The following is a 21372-nucleotide window of genomic DNA, read 5'->3' on the forward strand; positions in this document are numbered from 1 at the left end:
GTTGTTAGAGTTTTTTTCTTTGCATGTGACTTTTTGTGGAGGCTGGCTTGAAAGTGAGAACTCTGTGGCCTGGACTTACAAGACTCACGAAGGCCAAGGCTACCACCAGTCCACTGCCCTTGTGCCAAGCGTATAAAGTGTTACCACAGGTGCAAAGTTAGACACAAATGGCACCTTTGCATACATTTTAAAAAGCATCAGGTGGAGGCAGTCCTAAGCCTTTCCTTCAGGTGAACTCAACTCTGAGCCAGAATGCCTGGTTTGGTAAGAACAGGGGACATGGTACTTCAGCCCCCACTTACACTCTTGGCTACATGTCTTTATGCAGTGACTTACACAACTGCACACAGCAGTCCTGGGAGGTTCTATACCTAGCTGCTGCTCTAAGGGCCTCCATGTCAGTGGCTTATAGTGTGCTCAGGGAGACACACACACACATGGCCTGAGGACTGAGCAGAGGCCTCAGCCTCAACAAATTCATTTTCCTTCCAACGTCCCTGCCTTGACTGACTGCTCTGACTGTCTCTAGCCTAATATCTCTCCTGTGTCCTGGAAACAGCCACATTGAGGTGTTTTGCTGTAGCTTGCCTTGTTAGAGTAAGTTTTGTGTTCAGCTTTGGTTGATGGCCCAATTGTGCTGGCACCTCTGAGCCCAAGGCATGTGTCATTGGCTTAACCTTGCTGGTGATAAGGCTGTAGAAGTTAATGCTACCTGCCATTACAGAGACACTCTGAAATCCCAGTTGCCTACTACAAGAGAATTTGTTTCTGACTCACAAAGCAATCCAATGTCTGTGTTCAATGTACAGTTGGCCCTCTGTATCACGGGTTCTGCATTTGTGGATTCCACCAACCATAGATAAAAAATATTTGAAAAAAAATGAAAAAGGACAATACAGTATAATAATCATTTACATGGCATTTACATTGTATCAGGTATTATAAGTAATGCAGAGATGATTTAACCCATATAGGAGGATGTGCATAGGTTACACACAAATACTATATCGTTTTATAAAAGGAACTTGAGCATCCCTGGATTTTGATATCAGTGGGGGTACTGGAAGCAACCCTTTTTGGATACTGAGGGACACCTGTAGTGACTTAGGGATCCAGGATCCTTCTATCTCCCTGCTTTACCATCTTAGTCTGAGGCGGCAGAAGGCGAGAGAGGGTGGGGATGGCCTCATTTTGATTTGAGAATGACCCAGATCACTTCTGCTCACTGATAGGAACTGGTCACATGGGGCCTGGGTGCAGAGGCTGCTGGGAGGCTTCTCCGAAACAGTTTTACAGCATGGAAGGGGATGGCTAAACGTTTGTTGGTGGCAGTAGGCTGTCTGAGAGAATGGCATCGGGGGTCTCCAGCTTCCTCCTCCCTGCCCAGTGGTTACCCTTTTTTTCTGTGGGGAGAAATCACTATACTTATTGAGTGATGGGCTTTGCCCGGAGATTAATTGAGGCTTCAAGTAGGAAGGCAGTGGGGGGAGAAAGGGGTTTTAACTTTCTTGATCAGATTTGCCTCTGTTGTTCCTGCTCCACAGAGTGAGGGCAAACCCCTTCCAGTCTCCCACGGCTATCCATTTTCTCATTCCCTGGGTCCCAACGCAGAGTCACAGATACATTCGCATGGGGATCATTCAGGACCCCCCCTCGTTTTGCTTTTCTTTTCTTTCTTTCTTTCTCTTTCTCTCTCTCTCTCTTTCTTTCTTTTTGCCTTTTCATAAAGGCAGCTTCCTCCCTTCCTGTGTTTGCTGAGGTGGGTGGGAGTGGGAGGGCAGTTCTGGGAGTTCTGGATAAGCTCAGGGAATCAATTAAGCCTGACACAGGCCAGTGAAGCCCGCGGGAGGCGCGGCCGCGTGGCTGCGGAGGTGTCCTCGCTCAGTGACGTCAGGCGCGGCTGCCGTTGCCTCGGCAACCTCACCTGATCACAATGCCATGGGCGCACACGCTGACTTCTGGGCTCTCGGCTTTAGTGACAAGGAGCTATAAATGAATCGCGCTATCCCAGAAAAGCAACTTAATCATCAGGAGATACTATCCAGTACTCATGCAACCTGTAGGTGGAGCCTGCTCAAGTGGATGATGTTGGAATAACCTGAAGGACATGTGGGGGACCAGGATTCTTTCTTTTCACATAAAATCTGTATGTTCTGGGAAAAGGAAACTGCTAGTTTGCCCTCTGACAGTGCTCTTCAGTTCCACCTGTTTCATATGTAAAGTCTCATTGAATTATGTGGCCCATTACTCATGAGGGTTCTGGAAATATCACAGAGGTGGGCACCATTAGATGCCCACATGGTAGAGAAGGGGAAATGGCCCCACTCAAAGCTCAAGATCCTCAGCTACCCACATTCAACAGATGTGTTCTTTTTCCTCTCATGTTTGCTTTTGGAGCCACTGAGATGTTCGGATGTGCCAATTTGGATCATATGCAAGAAGAAGGTCACCAGAACTAGTGGTTGAGACAGAATTGCTTTAGTGGCCAAACGCCTAGGCATTTGCGTGACACTGACCCACTGGCTCTACCACTTCCTGGCTGTGTGATCTTGACCCAATTAATTAACGTCACTGAGCTTCAGTCTTGTCATAAAATGATAGCAATATCTACTCCACGGAGTTTTAAGCAGTAAGTGATATCAAACATGCGAAGTGCTTAACACATGATTGAGCACATAATAGGTACTCAAATAAATGATGGTTATTTCTCCTCTTTAAAATATTTCTTAAAATGCTTCTGGTCTGGAGGTGACATTTGCACACACTAAGCCTTTGCACACATTAGAGAAAGTGACTCAGCTGGCAGACAATTTCAACAAAGGTCCTTCCTCCTCTAGCCTAATGCAGGCCTGTGCAGGCTCCCAGAGGCTTAATGGTTTGGCAAACAAGGAATAAGCTTCACATCAGCATGCAACGGCCCTGGCTCTGAACTCCTGCATCTCTAGTTTCTCAGCAATTTTCCTGGAAGGCAGCTTGGAAGAGTTAAGTCTAATAGAAATATTTAAAAGATTCAAAACAAATAAGGGTTGAGGCAGATGAAAGTTCTACATATATTTAATCACAGGAAATCAGGTGTCAGTTCAGCATTGCTGGTCTCCTCTCTCCTCTCACCACAGGCCTGCTTGCTCCCAATGGCTAGCCTGTCTGCTACAAGCTGCAGGCAACATCAGAAGCTTGTTTTTTTAAAATTCCTTCTTGTTATGACTATACTTTAAAGTTGGCTTGTTGTGAGCTGGCACTGGATAAGGTGCGACCTTATTTTATTTTTCTGAGACAGGGTCTCACTCTGTTGCCCAGGCTGGAATGCAGAAGCATGATCTCAGCTCACTGCAACCTCCACCTCCCAAGTTCAAGCAATTCTCCTGCCTCAGCCTCCCAAGTAGCTGGGATTACCGCGTTTGCCACCATGCCTGGCTAATTTTTATATTTTTTAGTAGAGATGGGGTTTCATCATGTTGGTCAGGCTGGTCTCGAATTACTGACCTTGTGATCTGCCTAACTTGGCCTCCCAAAATTCTGGGATTACAGGCATGAGCCACTGCGACCAGCCAAAGTGTGACTTTATTACAGATGGTATTGAATTTAGGAGAATTTGATGCCAGTTCTGAAAGCCCCTGCTCGAAGCTGGCTCCTTGGGACTGTTTTCTCTGTTGGGGTGCTGCCATGATGAGTATTAGAGCCATTCACTCAATACACATTTGCAGAGCAATAGCATACCCCACAGCCGGGGCTGAACTCTGGGATCTGACAGACTGAACGTAGTCCCTGTTCTCAGGGGACTTGTATTCTAATGTGGGAGAAGAAAGACAGAAAAATGGTCATTCGGTCTTGTATATTTATATACTCCTGGGAATCCTGGATTGAATGCTGGACATTTTATGTAAGAATAACATCCAGTTAACATCTGGATGATGTTAGCTTTCTCCAAAGAGAATTTGTTTCTGCTTCTGGCAGGCTGTTACACTGGGGGCACATCACCTTCATCCTATTGGGGATTGAGATGATTCGCAGCTGTGTTTCAGTTTTGTGAGAACTTGTCTATTTCTAAGTCACTTTTACTGCAAGGATGCGTCTGCTGAATGATGTCTTCCCAAAGATGTTCATATCCTAATGCCCAGAATCTGTGAATATGTACAGTAAAGGAGAATTAAATTTGCAGATGGAGTTAAAGTTGCTAATCAGCTGGACTTAAAATAGAGAATATCCTAGATTTTCTGGGTGGCTCCAGCATAATCACCTGGACCCTTAAAAATGGAAGAGGGAGGTCAGAGTGATGAACTGTGAGAAGAACTCCATCTGGTCTTGCTGACTTTGAAGATTGAGGAAGACGGCCACCAGCTGAGGAATATAAGCAGCTTCTGTAAATTGGAAAAGGCAAGGAAATAGATTCTCCCCTGGAGCTTCCAGAAGGAATGCTGCTACCTTGATTGGAGCTCAGTGAGATTCTCGTCCAACTTCTAACCTACAGAGCTACAGGTTAGCACCATACCTTTGTGTGGTTTTAAGCCATTACATTTGTGGTAAATTTGTTGCAATAGGACATTAACATAAGGGTTCCTGCTGAAAGTCTTGAGTGTTTTTTTCGAGAGCATCCTTTTGGTGGGTCTTGAACTCCACATTTTATTTCCATATCTCTGTGAGGCTGCTAAAATCTTTCCCTTTTACCCAGTGGTTTCTGCTGCTGCTTAAAAATCAGCAACAAATCAGCAATTCTGGAGAGCAAGAGCTGTCCAGAATTCAGAATCGCTTCTCTGTATTTCCTTTCTTTTAGGAATCAGTTCCCTCAGGCTTGGGCTGACTTGGTAGCCCTGAACTCAAATCTGTGTCTCTCCAGCCATGTGGCACTTACCAGCTTCTCAGCGTGTAGCCTCATGCTGTTTATGAATCAGCGGATATATATGCAATAAATAAATTAAGCCATTGTGTTGCTATTATCATTAATTGAGTTTAGGAAATCCTGACTCAGCCTAATGGCTTTGGGTGAGTCATTGCCCTTCTCTGGGCTTATTTTCCTTCATTTATATAATGAGGGTTTCAGATTAGATTATCTCCAGGTTCTCTTCCAGCTGTTGCCATCTGCAATTCTGGGGTGACCTCTGTGTGCAGGAGAGCACCAGGTGGGTTGGTTTTGTGAGGGTCTAAGAGGTGGAGTCCCTGTAGAGAAAAGGGAACTCTTGTACACTGTTGGTGGGAATGTAGATTAGTACAGCCGTTATGGAAAACAGTATGAAGGTTTTGAAAGAAATTAAGAATAGGGGTTACCATACAAACTGGCAGTCCCTCTGCTGGGCATACACCCAAGAAAAATGAAATCATCACCTTGCAAAGATATCAGCACTCAAGTTTGTCGAAGAATTATTTATAATAGCCAAGACGTGGATACAACCTAAGTGTCTGTTGATGGATCAATACATAAAGAAACTGTGGTACATCATTACAATGGAATGCTATTCAGTCCTAAAAAAGAACAAAATCTTGACCCTTGCTGCAACATGGATGAGCTTGCAGGACATTATGCTAAGTGAAATGAGCCAGATACAGGAAAAAAAATATTGCATGATCTCATTTATATGTGGAACCTAAAAAAAATGTCTAATATACAGGGATAGAGAAAAACAGTGGTTACTGGGAATAGGATCAGGGGAGGAAATGGTGAATGAAGTAGGTCAGAGGATTCAAAGCAGCAGATATTCAGGACGGACAAGTCTAAAGAGATAATGTACAACATGAGGATTAAAAGCAATAAAATTTTATTGTAAATAGAATTCATGTTGAGTAGATTTTACCTGCCCCCAAAATAGATAACTGAGATGATGAATATGTTAATGTGCTTTACTTATAGTAACCTTTTTACAATCTATATGTATTCCATAACATCATGTTATGTATCTTTTTTTTTTTTTTTAAGATGGAGTCTTGCTTTGTTGCCCAGGCTGGAGTGCAGTCTGCAATCTCAGCTCACTGCAGACTCCACCAACCGGGTTCAAGTGATTCTCCTGCCTCAGCCCCCCAAGTAGCTGGGATCACAGGCACCCACCACCAGGCCCAGATAATTTTTGTATTTTGGTAGAGACAGGTTTTGCCATGTTGGTTAGGCTGGTCTGGAATTTCTGATCTCAGGTGATCCACCTGCCTCGGCCTTCCAAAGTGCTGGGATTACAGGCGTGAGCCACCGTGCCCAGCCCTGTTATATATCTTAAATATTAAAAAAAAAACGAGTTATTTTTCTGGGCCTTTTTACACAATAAAATTTACTTAACAGTGAAAAACAAGGGTGAAGTCCTTGCCCAGAAGGTGATTCCAGTATCCTTATTATATTGATGAAATAGGCCTATTTATGCAGAAAAAAAATTAGAGAGCCAAGTAGCATATGATCAGATGATGAGACAATACAGAGCAGGCAGACAGCAAGATTTCAATTTAGATCTAATGAAATGACACAGCCAAATATTATGAGCTCTTGTCTCTAAAAAAATAACAACCGTGAGCCTCAATACTTTCACGTCAGCACAGTTGGGTTAATTAATCCATGATTAATCAGGAGAGTTAATTGAATTCACAGAATTTAATGAACTAACATCAGGATGGATTTAGGACCCAATGGAGTTGCAAGCTATCTAACATTGGTTATTTGCACAAGCTGTGACTTTGACCTGACGATTGAGGTTCTTGTAAGCAGTGTGGCAGTTAAATGGATGGCAGTTGGTTCCATATTAAATAGGATGGCATTAGGTGGTATTTTGCAGGCTCTGCAGTTCAGTTTGTTTTCTGGGAAGGGAGTCAGGAAAAAGGCAATAAAAGCCCTTGATTATATAAGCATTAGACCAAAGTAAGGACTCCTCAGGGAGTTCTGACTCTTATCGTCTTTGCCTCCTCAGTGCCCTAGTGCATCGCTTGGCACATAGTAGGTAATTAGCTAAGTAACTGAATGAATGAATGTGTGCATGAATAAACAATGATTTCTCCATCCATCTCTGAAATACATATTCAATAATACACTGCTCCAGGACCTAAGGCAGGTATTGTATCTAAAAGGTGACAAATAAGCCCCAGTCCCCATCCTGGGAGGGCTCCCAGCCTCATTGGGATAGCTGTCTCCCAACAAGTAATTGCATGCCATTTGATGTAGTATCAGGTCAGTGACTAGAATGAGAAGGACAGAGAGAAGGATCTGAGGGAGGCTTCACAGAGGAAGTAACACTTGATCTGGATCTTCATGCACGAATAGATGTTTGCCAGAAAGAGAACTGGGGAAATAATGGTCCACAGAGAACAATGGCGTTACTCTTAAAGATGGAGGTGCAAAAGCAGAGAGCCTTTGGGGAATGCTGAGTGGCTTTGTGCAGCCAGAACGTGGGAGGGAGCAGAGGGTGGAACCAGAAAGGGGATTGGAGCAAGTTTTCAAAAAGGAGAATGCCAAGTTAGTGAGCCTCGATTTTATCTGGACCTAAAAGGGAGTTTTGAAGGATTTTCAGTATGTGAGTGACATGGTCAGATTCATGTCAGAAGGAATTCTTGTAAGTGGACATAGCTGGGTTGGAGGAGAGAGAGACTCGTGGCGGACTCTGGTTAATAGTTGGTATAGATAGACAGGCACAGCAAGAGGGCAGCAGGTTGGGTGGGGAGGATAGGTAGCCATGGTGGGAGGAGGACAGGAGGGCATGCTCTGATCCAGTTAATTTCTCTGAGCATCCTTTAGTCTATAAAATGGAAAGAAATAATTCCTATCTCATAGTGTTGAGATTTTGATGAGAAATGGCCTGCAAAAGTCTAAGTACATGTTACCTGGCTCACAATAACCACTTAGTAGACATCAGTTGTTTATGATTCACCTGGGGAAAAATTATAAGAGCCCCAGCTAAGGCAGCTGCTGTAGGGATGAAGCTCAGGGATAAAAATGAGAGACATTTAGGAGGTTGACTAACATGCTGAGTCATGTTGCTACCCTTGGAGCCGAAGGCAGTTTTATGCTGACATTTGCTGCTGCTGCACAGTCGGCTCTGCCGGCTTCATTATAAACTTCCCATGAGGCCCTGGGTCATTTGACCTTGGGCCATCCTGGGCTGTCAGGTAGAGCCCACAAAACTAAGTCAGCCTCCAACAAAAGAGGCCCTGCTCTGGTTGATAGCAGCTGCACCTGAACACCGGCTCATTGCACCTGTCCTGCCTGGCAGGAGCCCAAGGCACATCTTGCCTAATGGTGATCAGCTTCGTTCCTGAGCAGCCGAGCCACGTAGGCCCTCCACGTGGAGCGGCAGACCTTACTGCATCGGGAAGGAGGCTCAGGCACAGATAGCAGCTTCTGTGAGTCCCAAGTAGGTGCCCATGACATTTCTCTTGGTCCGAATCCCTGCTGTTAGGAACCTGTTTGTATTTAAATGCTCTTTGTCTTCCACTGGATGCAAATACCCCAAAGAAAGATAGTATTTGTTAAGGGAAGGGATAACAATTGGTACCAGAAATTATAATAATAATGTGACACCAAATATTTATGGAGAACTGTTTAGTGTCACTAAACACTGTGATGGGCACCTTCTATTTATTGCCTCATTTAATTGTTCTGACAGTCCTATGAGGTGAGTATTTTGATGCCTGCAGACATGAGAACTGAGAGAAGTTAAGAAACTTAATTAAAAACACACAGCATGCATCATTGAGAGCACTGTGGTCAGAGTCCAAGAACTAGGGTGAGAGTGAGAGCAAGAGCTGGAGAGAGGTAGAGGTCAGGTATGGAATGTTGAGTAGGTGTCCCTGGAGGGGAGAGAAAAGGAGGAATGAAAGGTAAAGGAGTAGCTAAATTCTGGCCAGGACTGGCCCTGCTTACTTCATAACCACTAACCTTACAGATTTGCTTCTCCTCATGCCACTGACACTATTTTAGTTTGGAGGCACAGAGATGATCGCAGGGCTCCTAAGATTGGTTGAGTTAAAGATTCTGGAGGAAACTAGCTTGACTGCCTAAGAGATTCCACTCTATCTAAGTCTATCCAGCCAGGGCAAAACAGATAGCTCAAGAGCCAGGGTTGGGGATTAATAGTTTTTGCATTCCCTATGCAAGGCGCAAGGCATGGCACTCAGTAGGTGCTCAATAGATGCTCACCTTAAAACGTTACCTAAGGAGTCCCCACTAGAACTCAGGTTTGCTCACCTCAGAGCCCTGCACACTCCTCTGACTGCTCTCTGTTTCCAGTGATAAAGGAATCAGAGGTTCTTTACGTACACATTCAGGAGGGACCACATAAGGATCCAATGCAGTTGAACTGCACTGTTTATTAATGATTGCTCATCTGAACTATTTAAAGTTTGAATCCTAAATTCTAAGCTTTTAATCAGAAGTGGGCAGAGAAGATGGACAAGACAACTGTCCTGATGGACAAGGCCACCGTCCTGTTCTTTAGGGTCATGGTGACACATGTATCTCAGACACAGGGTCAGAATGGCTTGATGGTGTCCAAGACATATCGCATCCCAGCAGTAAACTGTATGTAAACTGTAACGGTATCATGGGCAGGTCCAAAATGACGCTGGAGAGAGAGATGGAAGTTAGGAGGTCCTGGTTTTGCCACTAGCTATGTGACTTTGGATATCATGTTTGCTTTTTGGGCCTCAGTTTGCTCATTTGTAAAATTGGAATATTGGATTTGATGAGTAGTTTTCAAACTGCATTGAGATTTGGAGTTCTGAGTTATGATCTGTTTCAACTCAAACTTGTTACATTTGGCTTCTACCCTCCCTATTGCACTGAAATGAAGTCACCAAGAACTCTGTGAAACCAAGAACACTTTTTAGTCTCTGCATTCTTTCTGTGAACAATTTTCTTTCCTTCCTTCCTTCCTTCCTTCCTTCCTTCCTTCCTTCCTTCCTTCCTTCCTTCCTTCCTTCTGACACAAGGTATTGCTCTGTCACCTACGTGCAAGTACAGTGGCATAATCATGGCTCACTGTAGCCTTGAACTCCTGGACTCAAGTGATGTGATCCTCCCCATCAGCCTCTCGAGTATCTCAGACCACAGGTGCGCACCACACATCTGGCTAATTTTTAAAATTATGTAGAGACGGGGATCTTCCTATGTTACCCAGGGTGGTCTTGAACTCCCGGGCTCAAGTGATCCTCCCACTTCTGCCTCCCAAAGTGCTGGAATTGCAGGTAAGAGCCACTGTGCTTGGCCCTGTGTGGACCATTTTCTTCTAGCAATTCTCTTTTCTTTTGACTTCTGAGGCATCACTATCTTCTGGTTCCTTCCTAGCCCTACCTCCTTCATGGAATCCCCTTCTTTCCCCTCTTAAACTTCAGTGTTTCTCTTCTTACGCCATACCCTAATGGTGAGTGACCTTATTTAAAGCCAATTTCGGCTTCCTCGGATGAGTACCAATTATCTCCAGCCTTCTCTCTGGTGTTGCACCGAAGAGTCTCTCTACTAGATAGTTCTACTAGGATGCACAAAGGCATTTCAAGTTCAGTATGTTAAATCCTTGGTGAAACACACATCTTCTGCTATGTTTCTTATTCCCGTAAATGTCATCACAGGCCCCTTAGTTGTTCATTTTAAGGATGAACAACGTTCACTCACTTGTGCATCTTCTCTTGCTCAGCAAACCAGTTACTACCTTCCATAGCCTCCTTAAATTCTCCTGTATCAATCAATGCATCTCCATCCTCACTGAGGTTGCCTTGGATTAGTCCTTTGTTGCTTTACTATATGTGGGTACCATATGTAACCCAGGTTACCATTCTTCCTGCCGTCAGTATTTTCCACCCTCCATTACTTCTTCCATACTGCAGACTGAGTCATTTTTCTCAAATCCAATTTCCAAATTGATATGTCTTTCTCCTCCAGTGAATTTTTCTTGATGTGCTCCTTGGTAAAGTGTTTCAAGGTCTGACTTTTGCTTACCTCTCTAATGTCATTTTTCTTTCCTAGGCCACATATATTCTTGCTCTGATAGTACTACCCAGCCAAGACCTGAGCTTCTAAAAATTTTTTTGGCTTCTTTTTTATCCTAACTTGCTTTACGGTCTTTGATCTTTCCCAGATCTTCTTGCAGCCACTATCTTTAAAGTCCTAATATTTTAATGGTAACAAGCTTAGGCCATTTATATTTAATAAAACTTACAGTTCCTTTAGGAAAATACCCATATAAGTTAATCACATAAATGAATGGAGCACACATACAAAAATAAGTGTTTTATGTTATAAAAATGTGATTTATACTGAATTTCTAAGCACAATTATGAAGTAAGGAAAAGTGCATAGCTTTAAGGAAGTAAAAAAATTTATTAATAGATTTTAATATTGGAAAAAATAAAATAATTTGAGAATATTTTGCTCCTCCTAAAGCCACTGGCCACCATTCTTCCACTATTCACAGACTGGACAATGATGCATCTAATTAGAACAAGAGTGTAATGGAGAGTGTTTTCCAAATTGTGGGTCAGATATGTAAATAATTAAAGCAGATGTTGGCAGGTTTATTATTTGTGGTCTAGCTTATTTTCTTCAGATATGTGTTCATATATGAGGCTGCATTAAGATCAGACTTAATTTTCACTTAATCCATCAAAAAATTTTTCTTAAGCTCAATCAAGCAATGGTACAATGATTGAAAGGAGCAAATTATTCATATACTCCAACATGGCTTCATGTATCATTATTAGAATTGATGTGGTGACTTATTCCTGGAGAAATGCTAAATAGCTATCATCCTGCCCTGATAATTGAGGAGATGGGTGGTTTAAAAAAATCTAAAAGATCTCTGACTTGTTTTGTAAATAATTTTGTCCCATAACATAATGAGGGGCTAAGCTATAAACAACGTACAAATGACATGAAATACATTTAGCCAAAATGAAATTAAGATGAACATTGTCATTATAGATCTCTTAAGTGGAGAAAGAGAAAGTCATTAAAGATTCCACATAGTTTTCTCTCCCTAGTTGCTTAATGTTAGCACTAATCAGATTCATTGAAAAAAGTAGTTCTATGCTGAAATAAGAGTGTTGAAAGAATGTGTGGATGTATTTTAGTGCTGATACCCAGTTACTATTCTAGTTATATCACTAGGATAACTTTTAGTGGTTGTTATGTGTTCTTAGGCAAATCTTCTAACTTCTTTGAGTCCCAGTGTCTTCACCTGTGAAAGGAGAACAATACTAGCAATCACACCCACATCATAGGTCCACTGGAGGCGTAGTGAGTTTATATATGGAAAACTCCCATCATAGTGCCTGCAGCTTGGTAGGTCCTCACTCGACCCAGCTCCCACAAATGCAAACAAGCAGATACATGTGCAAAACACATGGGCTCAGGCACAGAAGGACAAATATAGCTTTCACGAGGGCATGAAGATTGTCCCAGGGTTCATGGGGAAATGAAGACAAGCTAAAGAAAAGGAATGGCTCAGGCAGGCAAGTGGACTGTTCCACAGAAACCACGTAAGGCAAACTTCTTCACTTTTGGTGATCATTACTGTGCTCATTTTATATGCTTGTCGGTTGCTAGTCAGCCATGACATCTCACAAGAGTTTCTAAAAAGGAGTAGACTAAAATTTATAATCCTGTTTCTTCCAATTACTCATCCCCACTTAGCCTGAATAGCTGATACGGATCTTTCATAAACTGGTTTCTCAGAATCATGTTCATAAAGCTGTAATTCAGAGCCTTTTCATTCTATGAATATGATCTAATGTTATTTCTTTGCGGAGTGGAAAGGGGTAGGTGGAGAGTGGATGGAGACTGAGGGGATCAGGGCAAGGAGAGTGAGAGTAAAATTAGGTCTAAATATTTGTCACCATCTTCTGAATTAAGTGTAACATTTGGACCCTTTCTTAGATATACAAATTGTCTCTGAAATCATGGAAGGTTTCCTCTTATTGAAGGTTCTGGGAAAAGATTCCTGAGGTTCCCCAGGGCAGGATCTGCCTACAATTAGCTGACAATGTGGATCAGTGATTTGCAAACTTGAGGCTTCCCAGTGACTGCTCTGAGAAGGGGTGGGGGCCCAGAGCCAACTTAGGGTGTGGTTCAAGGCATGGGGCCATTCCTACCATGAGCACCCGGGATGCTCTTCTCTAGAGAGCATCTGGGCAGGAGGGGTGGTCGCATCTGAGCACCAGCATGCAAATCCTAGCTCTGACAAATGAATAGTTTCAGGCAAGTCACTTAATCTTTTTGTTTCTTATTTTCTATGTCTGAAATGTGCAGAGTATGATGTCTGTCCTGCTTATCAAAAAACATTGTTTTGAAGAGCAAATTATAGAATGTATATGAAAATACGTGGAAAACAAGAAAGCTTAGTACAAATACAAACCACTCTAGGAAAAAATAGAGATTCCGAGCTGCTTGAAGGAGGAAAGTGTGTTGGAAATACCACCAACAGGGCTATCCTGATAAGCAGAAGGGTGCGGCAAACAGAGAGACAATATGGAGTGGTGGTTAAGAGCTCAGACCTGAGGTCAAGTCCTGATGCTACCACACATGACATGCATATCATGAGCATATGACTTAACCTCTCCTAGTCTCAGTTTCATCACCTGAACAATGAGAATCATCAAATATTTACTACCTGGGCTGCTGTGAAAATGAAATAAGAAAATATATGTAATGTACTTGCTATGTTGCAAACTCTTAGTGAATATCAGCAACATATAAATGGACATGACGGCTCTTCTGGCTTTGTGCTAGGGGCTGACTTCATGTATATGACACTTGGGTATATTTTTTTCGCACAAGACCTTTCCAAAGTTCTTTATGTCCTACACAGGGGAGGTAGAAGGAGGGAAATCACAAAAATTGTGACAATTTCCAGATTAGACCTAGTGTAGGTGTTGTCACCTTGGAAACAGTTTGGTCATATTTCTGAAACATTTTTTAGTGTTGTCTTGGAGATGGTCCAAGAACATTTTCTTTCATTCATTCAACAAACTTTTACTGAGCACTCAGTGTGTGTAGGATGAGCTAGGCTAGGAGATAAGGATGCAGTGGTGAGTCAGATAAATAAAATTCCTCTGCTAAAGAAGCAGATGCTCTCGTAGGGAAGACACAGAAAAGTGCATATTTAGTATGTAGTATGTAGTAACTAGAGCCAGGAAGGAAAGTAAGGTAGGGGAAAGGTACAGCATTGTCTCTGGGAGGATGAAGGGTGGAGACAGTAGCCATTCTCCCCTGTTCTGAACCCAGGAGCACAGAGTGCAGGTCACAGCTTAAAGGGCATTGCACTTGGCTGTCCTCTGTGGCTGTGTTTTTTAAAAAATACAAGCATGTTTTAAGACATGAGAGAATGACCACATATCCTCTGTCTCTATTTGGAGACCGTGAGCTTGGTCAGTTAAGATCCTAGGATCATAAACGGAATAAGGCAGAGGTGGCAATCTCCTCCTGCCTGTACCCCTGTCCTGGCCCATCACTACCCATAGGGTAGGGGTGTGTGAGTGTGTGTGGTCTGGGGTGGGATGGAAGGTGGATGGTTTGGTATAAGTAAGGTCTTTTTCAGAACACTTGAAATGCAGACCTCATCTGATAAGACTTTCTGTGACTCGGGTATATTATCTTCACAGCTCACAGTTTCATGGGACATTTGTGCAGATGAAATTGATCAGCAGCAGGAGGAAAATAGTCATTGCCTAGGCAACCAGCTGATGACTCATCCAGGCTTTGAAGCAGCCAAAGCCATGAGACTGCAGTAATTTTCCAGATGCTTAACCCGCCCTCCTCTTTCTCTTCTCATTATTTCCCACTCTCCATCCTTCACTTCCTTCTCCACACCCACTTCCCTGGATGCTCCTACTGGATCCTGAGCTCTCTGGAGTAGGCATTAAGACCTCATCCCACCACTGTGGATGTGGCTTGATCTGCTGCTGCTCCTCATTCTAGCAACCAGGGGATGAATGGCCAGGCTGCAAAAGTCTTGATGCTACAGAGCTCCAAGACGCTGCTTGTTGCCTTTAATCGTAAAAACCTTGCATGAGTGTAGCACCTTTTCGTTTCATCGAATCTAACCTAAGCTTGTCCATTTGTCTTAGAGATCTGCAAAGCATTCCTTGAGGAGAGGCCGTTAAACCTTTGGCCTCCCCAAGCAAATTTGTGGAAATTATATTCACAGGTGACAAAGCTCCTTTTGACAGCAGCTCTCTCTGTTGGGTTTTCTCATCCTCTTGCCCCACCTTTCCTCACTCATAATCTGGGGTCTGATTTTCCAGACTCTTCTTAAATATCCATCATAATCCCCTCTAAAATGCAAAGCGATAGAAGTTTAAACCATTCCCTCTTCCAAAGGCATTTTCATTTTAACAAGGAGCTTTCAAAGGCAAAGTATTTCAAGACACCCCCCCACCCCCCACTAAATCTTTAATTAGCTTTTCAAATACAGATTTATGCAGTGGGGCCTGGGTGGTGGGCTGTGGTCTGGTAAGAAGGTTTTTCCCTGCAAATCTTTGCTGTGCAGTACCTTCTTTGCTGCTGACACTGACTTTAAAAACATTCATATTGGATACTTACTGGTGCCTCAATTCTGTATTTCACCCCCCATACATGTGTATTCCATTCACATATGTACACACACACACACACACACACACACACACACGCACACCCTTGAGCAGCAGGAGCAACCAGTGGGGAAACAACAAATCCCCAATGATAAAGGTTGGTTCGCTCATTTTTGTTTAATGGATGTATGTGAAGCATCTACTCTATGTAGAACATGGTAGCCATCATTGGGATTGGGGTGTCCACCTCAAAATGGCTTATGGTCAGAATAGATTAAAGGCAAACAGGCACACACTTCTGTGGGAATGAGTAATACAGTTTGGGGAGAGGGTGCCCCTCTGGTATGACTGCCTCTCAGAGTTTGCCCTCTGGGTCCCTTTACTGCTCTTGGCTTTAATTAATTCAGTTGGCTCAGGCCTATGAGAGCTTCCTCACTGGTGCTCCACCTGTCCCATTATGGTGTCACTCCACCTTGAGATGACCAGTCTGCAAAACTACCAGTCACAGACAGATGCTTGTTCCCTTCATCCTTTCCTGAAGAAAGCTCTTCTGATTGCAGGGACCTTCACAGTCTGAAAAGAAGCTGAATGCATATCCTTCTGGTCTCTCTGTGCATTTACACGTACAGAAACACACATGACGTCTGAGATGGATGAGTCCTTAAAGGGTACACACTCCAGCCACTTGTCTAGTTCAGGCTTCACTTCAAAAGCATATCCAATGGTCATCACTGTCATCTCACTGCACCCAAATGCTCCAGAATGAGCAGCCGCTTCTCACAAGAAAACCCCTTTGTTTATGAACAAATTTTAATGTTAATTTATTTGTGCACTTATTGAGTAATTCCTTTACTCCACAAAAATGAATTGACATGCCTATGGTTTTTAGACAATGGAGGTGCAATGGTGAGCAAGGCTTTCTTGCTATCATGGCTTGTGGTCTTCAGAGGCAAAATTAACTGAACAATCCAGCAGGACTGCAGTTACTGATGGGGAAGAATCCTGGGAGGCAGCAGTGCTGGGGTGATGAGACCGTAGCATAGGGGACTCAGGGCCAGTGAAGATGAGAGGCAGGGGTCAGGGAAGTCCAGGAATGGCTTCCTTGGGAAAGTGATGCAGGTGCCAAAGAATGGAGTTAGCTGGGCAGGGTGGGGTTGGAAGCATTCCAGGCAGAGGAAATAGACTGTTCGGAAATTATCATGAAGTGGCAGGAACCACAGCAGGTTTGAGAAAGGGAAAGGGGGGCAGTGTGGCTGGAGAGTCCAGAAATGGGCAGATCAAACATGGCTTCCAGGACACTGTGGTGGAGGCCCCAGCTGACTTGCAGTGCTGTTCAGATGAGGGAGCAATAATGCAATAATGGTTTCTTCCTTTTTCTCTCCTTCTTCCTCCTCCCCATGTTGCCCTCCTCCTCTCTCCTCTTTTTTGTTTTTTTTTGGAGGGGGGAGCTGGTGCTCTGTAACTAATTTGGTCTTTCTCAGAAACCCCATCTGCTGAAGAGCAAAAATTTCAGTTTCAAAGCTTAGTGTGAAGTAAAAATATAAATACAGACGGTCCCTGAGGTATGGTGGCTCGACTTAACAATTTTCGACATATTGATGGTGTGAAACTGTCAAAAATTCTATGTAATGTACAGTATTCAATAAATTATGTGAGTTATTCAATACTTTATTACAAAATAGGCTTCATGTTAGGTGGTTTTGCCCAAATGTAGGCTGATGGAAGTGTCCTGATCGTGTTTTAAGATAGGTTACAGTGTTCAGTGGGTTAGGTTGTAGTAAATGCATTTTTGACTTATGAGATATTTTCAATGTATGACACATTTATCAGGATGTAATCCCATTGTAAGTTGAGGAGCATCTGTAATCTTGTGAGTAAACATACTCAGATGCAGCAGCCCTGACCTCCAACTCCTCAAGATGGTTTTGAAGAGTGGACTGGATTTTGGCTTACTTGGTACTTGTAACAGAAATGACAAAGGAGAGCCTTGCAGTGACCTGGACTATCTTCTGCTTTTTCAGTCTCTTCAGAAGTGTCCTTGTCTTCCTGGCCTCCAATTGCTCTGCTGATGTTGGTGGCTGTGGTCTGCTACTTGTGCATCTTGTAGCTGGGTTTTTTTTCCTTTTCTCTCTCAAATTAGTCAGAGCCCAGAATTTGCCCCCTGGATGATCTGATCTTGTCTCAGCTCTTGCTGTATTTTTGTCATGTTCTCAGATGGCTTTGTCCACGTGTCCACCTGAAGTGTGTGGAGTAAAATCTGATTTCTGCTCCTATAAGTCTTGGTAGGCTGTGGGCTCTCAGTTAGGAGCTCACTGTATATGGGAATATGTGCAGGATGAGAAGTATAAACTACATGTTTTGATTGCTACTATAGAACAGCAAGGGGGACCTTCTGGGTTCTATGAGGAACCCATGATCTGGGCAGCCAGATTTGATTCTAGATTAAAAGAGAGGATAAAGGAATTTAGGAAACCTTTTCTTGCATAGCTGCTGGTTTGCTACAAAATTTCATTTCAAAGTAAAAAATGGGAAGATGAACTCTTCCTCCCAGCTCCTTTGCATTTTTCCTTTACAGTTTTAATCTTTCCCAGAGCAGACGGATGGCTCTGGTCACCTAGGGGGTGCATTTACTTTTTTGGATTGGCATAAGAGAAAAGTGTGTGGGGTGTGTCTATGTTTCAAAATAGGATTTCTGTTACTACACTATTTTAAGGATTTTGGGTGCTTCTCCCTAGGATCATTGGGAAGTCACTGAAGCATTTTTAGCAAGGGAGTGACAGATTCAGATTTGCATTTTTATAAAGATCTTGCTGTCTACTGTAGAGAATAGATTCAATGGGGCAAGCAACATGCAGGCAGATCAGTCAGCAGTTAGTGGGTGGTGGCAAAGGAGATAAACAGTGACAGAATTGAGGGATGTCTAGATGGTTAGACGATAGGATGTAGAGACGGATCAGATATAGGGTTGAAGGAGAAATAGGTATCAAGAAAGAACCTCAGTTTCTGCTTTATATGACTGGATAAATTTGGGGACCATTTACTGAGAAAAGGAAAAGAAGGAGATCTAGATTTAGACAGTGGAGAAAAATATCCAGTAGGACATTTTGAGTTTAAAGTATCTCTGAGAAATGCAAATGGAGATGATCAGTAAGTAGTGGGATGTTGGAGTCTCAAGCACAGGGCAGAGTCATTTATGTGTAAATGTCTTAGTCTGTTTGAGTGACTTAACAAAATACCATAAACTGGGCAGTTTGTAAACAACAGAAATTTATTTCTCACAGTTCTGGTGGCTGGAAAGCCCAAGATCAAGGTGTCAGCAGATCTGGTGTCTGGTGAGGGCCCACTTTCTGGTTCACAGATGGCTCCTGCTAGCTGTGTCCTCGTGTGATGGAAGAGGCAAGGCAGCTCTCTGAGGCCTCTTTTAGAGGGGCACTAATCCCATTCATGGTGGGCTCTACCCTCATGACCTAATCACCCCCTAAAGGCTCCACCTCCAAATACATCACATTAGTGACTTACCTTTGACACATGGGTTTGGGGGTGCACACACATCAGACCATAGCTCTAAGTGAACATTGGTGCAGTGGAAGCAAACAGCCCAGGGAGGGAGCATGGAAGGGGAAGAGAAGTGGGTGTTGGACTATAAAAGAAAACACAGAGGTGTGGTGGTAGATAAAGGGGATTTATAGTAAATGTATAAAAAGAATTTATAGGAAGAGAGGCTTTTCTTGTTAAAGAGGGTAGAGCCTCAAGCACTTTTATTTTTATTTAATTAATTAATTTATTTATTTATTTTTGAGATGGAGTTTCGCTCTTGTTACCCAGGCTGGAGTGCAATGGCGTTATCTCGGCTCACCGCAACCTCCACCTCCTGGGTTCAGGCAATTCTCCTGCCTCAGCCTCCTGAGTAGCTGGGATTACAGGCACACGCCACCATGCCCAGCTAATTTTTTGTATTTTTAGTAGAGACGGGGTTTCACCATGTTGACCAGGTTGGTCTCGATTTCTTGACCTCGTGATCCACCCTCCTCGGCCTCCCAAAGTGCTGGGATTACAGGCTTGAGACACCGCGCCCGGCCTAGCCTTGAGCAGTTTTAAATACACAGTCCTGAGATAGCAGCAAAAAGGAGAGGAGAAAGCGCATTTAGAGCACAGCTTCCTTATCTCTTTCCCCAGACAGGGAAAAAGAAGCTTCCCCTATGACATAAAGGAGGGAGCAAGGGTCCGCCTAGAGCAGATGAATCTGTAGTGGAGAGACCAGGAGTTGAAGGCATTACTATCTGATAATGAATGTGTAGTGGAGAGACCAGGAGTTGAAGGCATTACTATCTGATAATGAATCTGTAGTGGAGAGACCAGGAGTTGAAGGCATTACTATCTGATAATGAATCTGTAGTGGAGAGACCAGGAGTTGAAGGCATTACTATCTGATAATGAATGTGTAGTGGAGAGACCAGGAGTTGAAGGCATTACTATCTGATAATGAATGTGTAGTGGAGAGACCAGGAGTTGAAGGCATTACTATCTGATAATGAATGTGTAGTGGAGAGACCAGGAGTTGAAGGCATTACTATCTGATAATGAATCTGTAGTGGAGAGACCAGGAGTTGAAGGCATTACTGTCTGATAATGAATCTGTAGTGGAGAGACCAGGAGTTGAAGGCATTACTATCTGATAATGAATGTGTAGTGGGGAGACCACGTGTTGGAGGCATTACTATTTGATAATCTCTGTTTTTGTTGTCATGTAGGTTACGTGATCCTCCAGAGAGTGGATTGGGTTTTAAGAATAGTAAAAGTGTTGCTGTGAGATAATGGGAGACAGGTGAACTGGGACAAATAGCGTAGATGACAGTATTTTGTCGTGTCATCTCCAGCCTTAACTTTATGTGTTTTTCCCACTCTGGCCTTTTCTCCTCTGACTCCTCCCAACCACTGATTCTCAGGATCCACTGCCTTCTTCATTGGATTCTTCCCCCACTCCACCCCCAATTACTATCCTTAGTCTGAGAAAATGACACATCTATTGAGTTAACAAATTAAAGAATGACTCCATAAAGGGCAGCCATTTGTTATTTGAATAAAACTTAAAAAAAAAAAAACCAAAAACTAAACACCATTTTCCTTAATTCTCCGTATCAATTGGGAGTCTTCCTTTTTACTTCCCTCCTTCCTTTTCCCCAGACTAGATGTGCTAAGACTCCCTATGAATTGCCTTCTAGCTAAAAGATTAAGGGAGGAGAGTAAGTTCATGAGCATGGCGAGGCTGCCAGAAACTGGGAGATCCAATTAAGACCATTGTAAGCTGCATAATATTCCGTGGTGTGTATGTGCCACATTTTCCCTGTCCAGTCTATCATCGATGGGCATTTGGGTTGGTTCCAGGTCTTTGCTATTGTTAACAGTGCTGCAATGAACATTCATGTGCATGTGTCCTTATAGTAGAACGATTTATAGTCCAACAGAAAATGAAATACCGCATATTCTCACTCATAGGCGGGTGATGAAAAATGAGAACACATGGACACGGAAGGGAGTACTACACACTGGGGTCTATTGTGGGGAATAGGGGAGGGGCAGGGGTGGGGGGAGAGCTGGGGAGGGATAGCATGGGGAGAAATGCCAAATGTGGATGAAGGGGAGGAAGGTAGCAAAACATACTACCATGTGTGTACCTATGCAACTATCTTGCATGTTCTGCACATGTACCCCAAAACCTAAAATGCAATTAAAAAAAGACCATTGTAAGCTTTGCTGCCGTTAGAAGAAGAAAAGTTAATTGTATGACACGAGCAAATATTTGAAAAACAAAGTAATTTCAAAACATCTAAAAGCAATTATTTTGTTTTGGTCTGGGTAGAAAACATTAAAGTAAAAGACAGATTAAAG

At 43.1% G+C, this 21372-nt stretch overlaps 1 long non-coding RNA gene across 1 annotated transcript in view; it reads left to right on the top strand.

Annotated features, from left to right (window-relative positions):
- The first annotated feature begins 1953 nt into the window (after window positions 1–1953).
- LOC144580139 (uncharacterized) overlaps window positions 1954–21372 on the top strand; it is a 150763-nt gene continuing 131344 nt past the window's right edge. The window contains exon 1 of the long non-coding RNA XR_013529177.1: window positions 1954–4476. This is a non-coding gene — a long non-coding RNA (uncharacterized LOC144580139). The remainder of the gene's footprint in view (window positions 4477–21372) is intronic.

Source organism: Callithrix jacchus, chromosome 18 (genome assembly GCF_049354715.1).
Source record: "Callithrix jacchus isolate 240 chromosome 18, calJac240_pri, whole genome shotgun sequence".
Taxonomy (NCBI): domain Eukaryota; kingdom Metazoa; phylum Chordata; class Mammalia; order Primates; family Cebidae; genus Callithrix; species Callithrix jacchus.